The sequence below is a fragment of the Drosophila biarmipes genome, chromosome 2R (assembly GCF_025231255.1).
Source record: "Drosophila biarmipes strain raj3 chromosome 2R, RU_DBia_V1.1, whole genome shotgun sequence".
Lineage (NCBI taxonomy): Eukaryota > Metazoa > Arthropoda > Insecta > Diptera > Drosophilidae > Drosophila > Drosophila biarmipes.
Window position 1 is genome coordinate 6,268,899 of NC_066615.1, and position 10,809 is coordinate 6,279,707.

The 10,809-nt window shown below is 42.7% G+C and overlaps 1 long non-coding RNA gene across 1 annotated transcript; it reads left to right on the forward strand.

Annotated features, from left to right (window-relative positions):
- The first annotated feature begins 1,558 nt into the window (after positions 1-1,558).
- LOC127011048 (uncharacterized) lies at positions 1,559-7,848 on the forward strand. The gene is made up of 2 exons (XR_007764074.1): positions 1,559-2,849; positions 7,294-7,848. It is a non-coding gene; the product is annotated as an uncharacterized LOC127011048 (long non-coding RNA).
- The last annotated feature ends 2,961 nt before the right edge of the window (positions 7,849-10,809 follow it).

Here is a 10,809-nt window from a genome sequence, read left to right on the forward strand (position 1 = left end):
TTGCGTGTCCTTTTTACATGGGAGCAGCGTTTACACTACCAACACAGGCGCAGGGACACGCACACAGACACATTATTACGACTTCATAATGTGAGTGTGTCGCGTGTGTGTGATAAGCGTGTGTTCGTATCAAACGACATTTGGCGAAAATTTTATGGCGTATACCCAAAAATTGCCGAGGCCCTCGAACCTCAACCACCTTTTCCCAGACCATGTCATCCCTTCCCATTTGGTGTATCTTCTTTTTATTATGCGATTTGTTCAACTTCATTTATTGCAAACACACTCGCACCGCCACAGACACAGGTACAGATACAGACGCAGACGCAGACACAGACGGACAGAGGCTGATGTGAACTGGTATTGGTGTATTTAAAATTTTATGGCAAACATTTTTATGCGCAATCGATCGAAAGGTTTCATTACGTTTTAATGAAACGGCCCAGGACTCGGCTTGACTTTCGTTCCAGAAGAGGTTTGCCAAATTGCCAGGTAAAAGCCGAAAGTTGGGGACACATAAGGGCAGCCGAATGGGGTTTCGGCGACCTGTTTGTCGCTCAATTTGCGTAAGTTTATTTCGACCCCCGCTTATTTGAAATTTAAATGCGCCGGTGCTCCGAGGTGGCCGTACAAAGCCGGGGCACACATTTCGCACGGCTCTGACAAGTGACACTTTAATATAACCGGGCAGCAGCGCCGGCGAAGCCTTGACATGCCATTCAAGCTGAGATACTTTGCCATCTCCCGAATGCACTTAAACATTTAGTAAATGCACCATAGAAAAATCACTTTGCGTGGCACAAATTTTATATACCGCTGTAAGTGTGCACGTCACACATGCAAGTGACACACATTTTATGTGCGGGCTCTCTGCTCCTCCGCCATATACTCGCACGTATCCATATATGCGGACCTATATGAATTTATGCTATTGCCAACGACTGCCAATTCGCATAAATGTCACGTACGTCAGTTTGTCATTTGCGTAAAGGAGGTCCTGTTCGGTTCAGTTTGGCTTCGGTTCGGCTGGCCCTGCCCTCCTCAGGACCCCCGCTGCAATTTGACTGACTGCACAAGAGAGCTCTGGATCCGAAAAAGCGGAGAAAAAACCTGGCTGCCGAACGACAGCCGCAATTCCATGTCTCATATCTTATACATATGAATAACGCATACGCACTGTGTGCCGGCAAAAGTTTTCAAAGAGTTCAAATTGCTGGCATGCGTCGTATATGTGCACAGGCGACTAATTAAAATTTTATGACGCCCCCATGGCAGTGTTGTGTGCGTGGGAAAATTCATAACAATTTTGGCAAAACGCTCTCGAGCTATTTAAATGTTAAATGAGCACCGATTTTTGGACAGCCCCTGACAATTTGGCTACTTAAAAAATGTAAAGCGCAGGGGCTTCATTGTCTCACTTAGCCCGCAAGATTGCTCCCGTCGGTTATTTTATTTATCAAATTTCAAAGTTCATTACACTTTTCGCTTCCCTGGCATCGGCTTAGCCTTGTCGATGGCAGACATTAAGCCGCTGATAAACGGCAGTGTCTCCGCTTCAATTGTCAATTATGTTAAACAAAGTTATTAAATTACACAAAAGTAAGGCAGCCGAGCGGCAGCGTCAAGTCAACGGGATTACACATACGCGGCGTGGGCCAGGTGGATCTGAATTCCGGCTTCTGGCTTCTGGATTCCAGCGACAAATCAATAAGCTCAGGTGTCGGGATTTCCTATTTTGAGGCGGTGGGGCTGGCTGTGCGTCCGCCCAAATGGCAAGCTGAAAATTTCCTTTTAGCACATAAAGCCCGCGCTATTAGCGGAGACGGAGGCTGCGGGGCCTACAGACACAACACCGGGAATTACGCCACTCGGCGCACACTACACACTAAAATATGCAGAGAGTGGGGGGAGTGGCAGGACCCCGTAGACGCTTTTTAATGTACCACGGCGGCGGCACAAAGAATGTCTGCCCTTGCCATAGACATCATAAAAATTCGTTAAAAATAAGGCACAAAGCGGCAAGAGCTGGAGAAACGACTTCCGCGAGCTTAAGCCCGGTGGTCCCCAATGCCCGCCCTCCCTTTTGGAGCTCCTGCGTCGGCCACGTTTACCGGCACTTCGCATTACGCATACGCCACCGTTTCGCCTCGGTCCGCTTTCAACAGGAAGCTCACATTGTTTTGGCCATATTTACTGGAGTAGGCGGCGGCCGTGCCCGGGGGCTGTTTGTGTGCCAGGCGCCATAAGTAACAAATATTATAAATTATTTAAATTTTTATTCATGCAACGTTGTAAAGTTAAGCCCGCTGACAGTTAGCTAGTTTGGGCCCGCCGCTTTATATTTTTGTAATTTTCCCCCGCTTTGGGTCCCTTCCCGGCTCGGGCCTTTGTGACCTTGACTCGCTGGCTCTTAAATATTGATAATGTCCTTTGATCTCGGCCAAGCAGGGCTGACAAGCGGCATTTGAACCAGAAGACCGGATCCGACCTGCGTATTTATGCAAATGCAGGAAGAAGTTATGCCTAATAAAATTCTGGGGGACCGGGCAACGTCTTTTGTATAACAATGCAATACTTTGCTCTCATATTTTCGCATGATTTATGGAAGGAGGCGTAGAGCGAAGATGCGAGTCAAGCGGGGCAATAAAAAAGAATGTCGCAGTTTTATGAGCCCCGGCAAACGGCCATAAAATGTCGAGGCACATATGAGAAAATATAAATAAATCGAACGATTATTGACAATTATAATGATATATGGATGCGTACTCAAAAGTCATAAATTGGCGGACGAAGGAAGGGTGCGCCGGAGGAGGAAGCAGTAAAAGGATCCGGCTGTATTAGCCAACTGGGTAAGTGGAACTGCGACCGGGGTCAGTGGAGCTAAGTGGGTGCACAAGGCAGTTGGGAGGGAGCCAAGGCGAATGGGAGGGAGCCAAACCTAGGAGTTTGCCGGGCCCTTGCGACACTGTCTTTAAAGGCAACTAAGAGGACGATGGAACAAATAACGTAGTGGACTTTCTTTTTTAAAAAACCCATTCTGTTTTGATGCAAAACTTTTTACAAAATGGCACTAATAGTTACACACACAACATGTGTTCTATTAATATTATTATTAAATTAACTAACTACTTTATGTCTACACTGTGAAATAGTAACTAAAGAAACAACAACCCGAACTGTCGTAAGGTCAACTTATATTTTTGTGTGAAGCAGTTTCACTAACTGTAGCTGTTATATTTTGTACGCCAGTCTGCTGCTAAGCACTCTAAGTAAAACTAAAACACAAGGCTAATTTCCAAATTTGAAGCAAATGAGATAACCGTGTAAGCAGTTGCTCTGCTCCATTTCCCTGGACAACTCAACCCCTCACTCCCAGTCCATTGAAGACGAATTCTCCTCGGGGTAATTGCCCTGCTCCACTTCCCACCCAACGGTTCCCATCTAATTATCAATTTAGTGCAATTTGCCTCCCTGGCCGAGCGAAGACGTAATTTCCATATTTGTGATGCATTTTATCTTTGGCCAGTCTCTGACTCAACAGCCTTAATTTGCTCTCGTATTTCTGCCTTTCCCTGGCGGGCTTTTAAACTATTAAGAGCTGAGTTGTCTGCCACCGATAAAGACTGCTCGTCAAACCCAACTGGTTAATTCTTAATGCAAAGCCAACTCCGAGCTGTTCTTTCTGTTTGTTGCAGGCAGATAGCAGAGAGCAGTTTGTTAATAAATTAAATTCTTAATTCACTGGTCATTATGGCAGACAACTCGCATTTGTGTATGTGTCGTTAATGGCCGTCGCCGAGTTTCCCAGAAAGTTTGTTCATGAAGAATTTGCAGCTCGTTTATTAAGTTGAACTTGCTGGGGGAAAATATTTGATTATTTAATTGGTATTGGTTTAAATGGATCTGGCTGTTCGTCATAAACAAGGCTAGGTGGCACATTAATTTTAATTTATGTATGTGCTTATGAAACTTTTATGCCGACAGTGACAACAATAAAGAGTTCGCCCATATGCCACTGACAGACTTTTTAATAAACTTGATTTTTTATTCAACCCTTTTTGCATTTTTTCCTTTTGGTCTTAAATTTGATGCGATAATTTGTTGTTGCTTTTGTTTATGGCCAGCTTAATTGCAAAGTTTTTCATCATTGGTTAACCCGATGGCGACCGTAGATTTATGAAATATTTATGTGGAAATAAATAAAAAGAGCATGCATGCACATTTGGTAGATAATTTAAATCAATTGCTGAGAACTGCAATTAGCAGCCAAAGATAAAAATAAATTAAAGGCCTCCGCATAACAAATGGCCCATAATCGGGGCCAGCGAAATCCAACTGGAATCCATTATATATGTACCGCTACGTATTTATATAGCCGTCTGTATTTTAATGGCCCAGTCCCCATAAATTATGCCGCATTTACTTTAGAGATAGAAAAAAGCGCCGCTCCATTCGATAAATGGGTTGCGGTCGAGCCTTGAATCCTTTAATTTGAACTCGGACCGCCCTCCATTCCCGGCCAACTTTGTGGCAGCAGTCGCAAAGTCAAAGGCACATTTCAAATGTCGAAAGCAAATAGAAAAGATGTGAAAAAAGTGAAAAAAGAGTCGGGCTGAGGGCATTAAAATGCATGTGTGTAGTCTGGAGAACTGGAAAAATATGGCCAAAGCAAATTGCTGACTACGCCCGAGTTGAAAACTTAACAAGTAAATGTGTGAAAGGGTGTAAAATCGCAGATGCCTTGGGGGCTTAAGAAAAAATTAATTGTCATTCATTATTTATATTTAATTAGAATTATATGAACAATTATTTTTTAATGTAACAGATTTTGAAGAATGAAGAAATTAATGTAACTTTTGTATATTTCCTAAAGATAAACGTTTCTTCAGCTTCTAAAACACCAATATTTCTATAAATATTTAACCGGGTTGGTATAAGCCCTGTAATGCTCTCCTGTGGATCCACGTCCACCTACCGTCAATCCTACCCTCTGCTACCCAGCAAAATGCGCACAGAACTTCGGCTTGGGCCCTTGGCCAACAGCGTGCTTCTTTTTAAATAAAGAGCAGCAAAACGCAAATATCATCGAATGGAATATAATTTATGTGCTCCATTTGCAGTCGGCAGTTCGCCACTCGTACACATATGCTGCTTTCCTTTCAGAGGCCCCTTCTCCATGCCACCTCTACATCCCCTCCGCCGACTGCCCGCATTCTGGGCGCTTTTGCATATGGGATCCTGGATGCCCGAAATGGAATGAAAATGGTTGGGTTCGCAGTTAGCGATTCCCCAGTCGCATTTTGTGAATTTTTCTCGTTGCGTTCATCTTTTGGCAAGGTTGCGCCTCCAATCCATAAATATCCGCTGGGCACTTCGGTGTTCGATCCCTCGGCTAGCAAAGTTTTGCCCCCACCATCATCGTATTTGCCAAATTAAATCGTTAAATGCTTGTTAAAAAGTTCGACTTGCCCCTGCCTCGGAGTGTGTATCCGCATCCATATCCGATTCCGAATCCGAACTCCAGCCCGAATCTGTATCTGCATCTGTATCTTTGGACCGTTTCTGGGCAACTCACCGACGCTTATGATTTATGCCAGCGCATGTTGCGTAGTTTTTTGGGCACAGGTTGCCTGGCCCTCGAAGAACGTAAATAAGAAGCGGCCAAAAGGCTAAATGGCTAAAACGGCGGACTGGCCAAAGGGGTTGCGGTTCCCTGTGTTCAGCTTTCCGCTTTCAGCTCCTTTTTATTTATTCCCATACGTTGCCGGTTCGCCGGGGGCCATTAAACAATAAATTAAACGAAAGAGAAATTAAACTAAAGTCGGATTAGTCATCGATGATTGTGGGTTCGCATGAGATGCGCAAAAAGGAACCAGAAGTTCCTGAGAACTGCTAAACGTCCTGGGGATATACATTTCAGGGGTTAGTCAGAGGTTTTAAAGATGTTTATAAAATGCAGATGGCAATAAATATAGAAACGTTCCTCAGAGAAAGTATCTTATATTACGACGGACTTTAAACCAATAAAAATAGGAAGCGAAACAAATTTAGGAGAAAGTAAATACTTTAAAAACATCCATGTGATTATCCCAGCAAACGATCCGTTGATAATGAACCTGCACTAAAGACTGCGTAACGACCAATAGATCAAGCTATAACACGCCTCTTCCAAATATAAAATAACAAAGAATGATTGGCCATAACTAATAACCTGTGCTCTTTGCCCTGCCGAACTTCATCCCCTGCATCTGCATCCCGAATCGAGCAACTAATTGCTCCACCTGCATAGTTAATTGTTGGCCGAACATGGCATCTATCATCTGCAGATGATTAACGCACCGTTCTCCCCTCGATTAATACATCAAGATCGGAGCGGAACCTGCAGCAAACAAGGGAACAAGACGGAGTAACAAACAAAAGCGCTGTCACAATAAATTTAAATAAATTGTTGACAAACGCCAATAAACATAAATTTTTGGTGTGCAGCAAAGCAAAGCAGAGAACTGTGGTGGGGACTGGGTAGAGAGCAGAGAGGGCCGGAAACCGCACTGTCAATCAGTAAACGTGGAAATGCGGAGATGTCGAGCGGGACTTGTGTTGCATAACCCGACGCAGAGTAGTGTTGCATAGCGAAATAAAATCCAAAAAGTGGGACACAATTATTAAAAATAAAACTAAAAAGTCTTTAGTATGCACAATTAGGGCCTGTTTTTCGATTTGATGTAATACATTAACCGAATTGCAGCTCTTTATGTAATTGTAATTGTTGTCTGGACGAAAAATCTATAAAAATGTCCAAACTCTCAAAAGTGGTTAGATTATACATAAGCCAGTTATGCATAATTTTTAGGACACTTATATCAAACAATCTATATAATCTTTCTTTTAATTTTGAATAGTTAAATTAAGTTGCTCTTCGATGCTAAGGAATACTTTTTAGAAACTCGTCAATGTACAATTTCATCATAATATCTTAATTTCTTTACTTATTTTTCGGTTAAAAATAGATTTTGTTTTAAATACACTTTTTAAAATGATAAAACTCTTAAATTATTTTAAATACGATATTTTTATTAAAACTGTTTATAAAATAACTTATTACTATTATTACTTAATCTTTCCGTAGTGCTGAAACTTTTTTTTCTGAGACTAAAAGTTAAAACAATTTCAAAGTTTTATAAATTTGTGTGTTTTTTAAAAATGAATTTAGATCACGAATTTGGCTTATACTTTTAAAGTATTTAATGATTATGCCGTCGAGTACTGAATTTTTTTATTTTCCCTGTGCCACAGATGGAACGCACGTGTGGCGCTGGGCGATAATTGGACGAGCTCGTTGCGTTTGTTTATGCAAATCGGGATACGTAATAACTCAATTAGATGTTGCAACTGGCGACCGAGGGCCGGAGGCTCCTTCAGCTCTCTGATTGCTCGAATCGAATGCGGGCAACTGGCACATTGACCGGGCGAACTGCTCACATGGTTATTGAGTGCTGCCTGCGTGGAGGGTTTCCAGCTTTATTGATGTCCCGCTGCTTTGTGGCGGACAATTGTCGTCATCGACAGCGACCTCGTCATTTAATTGTAAGTGAAACTGCGCTCCGATAATAGTAGATGGAAAGCGCTCCATGTGTTGCCAGTATGTGGTGCGAGTTTCCCCCGTTGTGCGAGGTCAACAACCAGCGATACGACCACCACTCGACGTCGTCGTACTCCGCCAATCCAATCCAAGTGCCGTCTCTAGTGCACCACTGTCTTTTCCGTGCCCCCACTGCACCGCCCCACATACTGCGTGGCAGCACCATCGGAATCCGGGGCTGTTGACAAAATAAAACACACTTTAATTGATACATTTGCATTTTATTATAAATGCAGCTCTGGGACTCGGCGCTAGCAATGAATATTTATGCGGCTTTTATGGGTCAGTGCAGCGCAGTTGCAGCTGATAAATATTTGCCAGCATCTGGCAATCGATGACAGCCAGCACGAGCTCAGATATCGATTACATGCGAACAGGTGCTGGGCCAGAAATTAATTATTCAGCCGCGTTGCAGTGCATTTCTGGAGTTCATTTGCCAGCCCGAATGCGGAAAACAATTATGGGTCTTGAAATATCAACACACGCATCATGTGATTTCAGCGAATTATTGGTTTGGAATTATAAGCTTGAACCATCGTGCACTTTCATTGGAGGTTGAGGAGGTCAAAATGTTCTTCTTAATTTTCAGTTTTATTCTGAAGGAGTACTATCTTTTAATTAAAAACACTCATTAAAAAACTTTACTTACATTTTTTAACGCCTATATTTTTTATTATTAATTTAGTAAGTGGAGTGTTTCCTGCTCTTTATTGAAGACAAAAACGAATGTTATGAGTCAAAGCTACTAAAGTGTTTTGCAAAATCAAGCTTTCGGACCCTGAAAAATGATTTTCATTGCAATTTTTTAAATATATTTAACATTTAAAAAAATGTGTTGAATTTAATAAGCAATAATTATAGTAGATCAATAAAAAACATTTTTAGACCACGAGATTCTACCCTTTTTTGACCATTAGGTACTCAAATTTAGGATAGATCTTAAACCTAAATATATTCCTCAACAAATGAATGTTCCAAGTCTAGGAACAAGGGCTGTTCTGTGATCCACATTATTTACAGTATTTTAATGAAACCTGCAGCAAACACCAATCAGTCTTCGATGTAAACATTCAGGTATTAGCCCAAGATCAGCGGCTTACACATTAGATCCCAGCTGGAGTTGGCGTTGAAGGCTGTGTCGGCGGAGGAGGTTCTAAGTGATCTGATCTCTCGGCACCAGTCACATGACCAACCCATGGAGTTCGTGGTGGGGACTCGAAAGTGGCATAGGTGGGGTTTCGAGATCACCTTGGTGGGGAGCCAGAGCTTATCGTACTCCATTTTGCGTGTGAAATTCAATAAGTTAGGCGGCTGCAGGCTGTTTAGCATAGAAAGACAGCCAGCCCGGTCCACGAACCCCGACGGTTGATGCATATCTACCAGCCTGTGTATATTGACTAAATTGTTTGCTGGGTGTGGCGCAAAATGCACGACAAAAGTGTTCGTGTTGTTGATTTTCATTTTCTGGTATTGTTGTTCGGCATGTTGTAGTTCAATTTATGACGCTTGTAGCGCTTGACTTTTGCGCAGGCGTTGAAAGCCCAACAACAAGCCGGCGTTCTCCGACAACAACTCGAAAATCGAATTGAGCTGCTACGAATATTTTCGGGCCGTTCTCCAGGCTTGTTTGCTGTTTTATTCGATTTCGTGTTAATTTCCATTGAACACAATACGTCACAGTCGAGGGCCCAGAGCCACAGTTATGTTTGCTGTGTTTACAATTCCATTTAGTGTCCGACATCCAGAGATTGGTCTCGGTCCCCGGCCCATTCGATCTATTTGGGCAAGACGAGTTGTGCGATCGATTTGATATGTTTACACGGCCCGGGAAATTGATATGTCAAATAAACAGTCCCCGGGCGAAATGTTTCCTCTATCATTGTAAAATTGGTCCGGCGGCTGGGAAAGCACAAAGCACTCCGCTCAATTCACACTGCAGACGGTGTTTTATTGCCCAAGTGGGGAAGTCGTCGTTTCTCCGAATGGTATGTCTTAATTTGAGAACTTCCTACACGACCAGACCCATTGACCTGATTTGCCTGCCTTTTATTGGACATTGATTTGTGGGTTCCCACAGCCGAGCAGCTGAGTTATAGGTGCACCGATTTTGTTTATCCGGCAGATGCAAGTCTTTGGCTTTGAAAATCACACTTAAATGATGTTTCCAAAGCAGGTTGAAACACCTAGGGAAACATAACCGCTTGTATTTAAGCCTTGAGAGTCACCATTGTATTTTGCTAAGCATAAAGACCAATTATCGTCATGTGTATTAACCAAGTAACTATCTTGACCTATTAAATCTAATCTAAAGCACTTAAACAAAGTTTCTTAGTCCCCATATCGGTATGCAAATTATAAAAACAAATCTTGTATTTCTCCACTCTCAACACTTCTACTGGCATTCAAACCCAATGCTCTGAATTCAACCCACATTCGATGCAAAAACATAATTGCATCTGTGTCTGTCAATATCCATTTCGCTTAATCGTTCCACAAACCTCAATTCAGCCGGGGTTCTCCAATATCAAATCCATTAGCCGTCGATTGTTCTCCAATCTCCATTCACACATTCGAGTCTGCAACTGGGCTGATTCCCCTTCAGTCGGCCGACCGCCGAATCGGTCTCAATTGTCATGATTACACCCACTCAGATCCATTCTGCAGCTGGTATGTGGACGTTATATCAACTTTTTTTGTATTGTTTTTTATTAATATCTTTTTGACTGCTGCCGGCCAATTCTTCTGACAAGGCGCTAAGCAGCCGCGACAGCGCGCCGATTATCTCCGACAATTACTTTTTGTCTTCCGCCACGGCGCAACCTTGAAATTAAATATAATTATGAAAAGGCATTCCCATTCACACAGGCCCATCGAATGATATTTCATATAGTTAGGTCGGCGACGTGCCTCAAATGAAAAATAATTTAGGATGCCGGCGCACGCACACTTCAAAAATAAAATCCGAGCGCCGAATCAATAATAAAACCACCGACCAGCCCGCCCCTTCCTCCGGACCGGCCCACGTCTCCAGTCAGCGAGGCAACCTTTATTTATTTATTTTTCCCCCCTTTGTATTTTTGCCCAGGCAATTATAATTAACTTCGCGGCGAGTTTTGATTTCTTCTCGTTTCTTTCTCCCTTTACTGGGCTCTTCGCTGTGCCCATGGGCT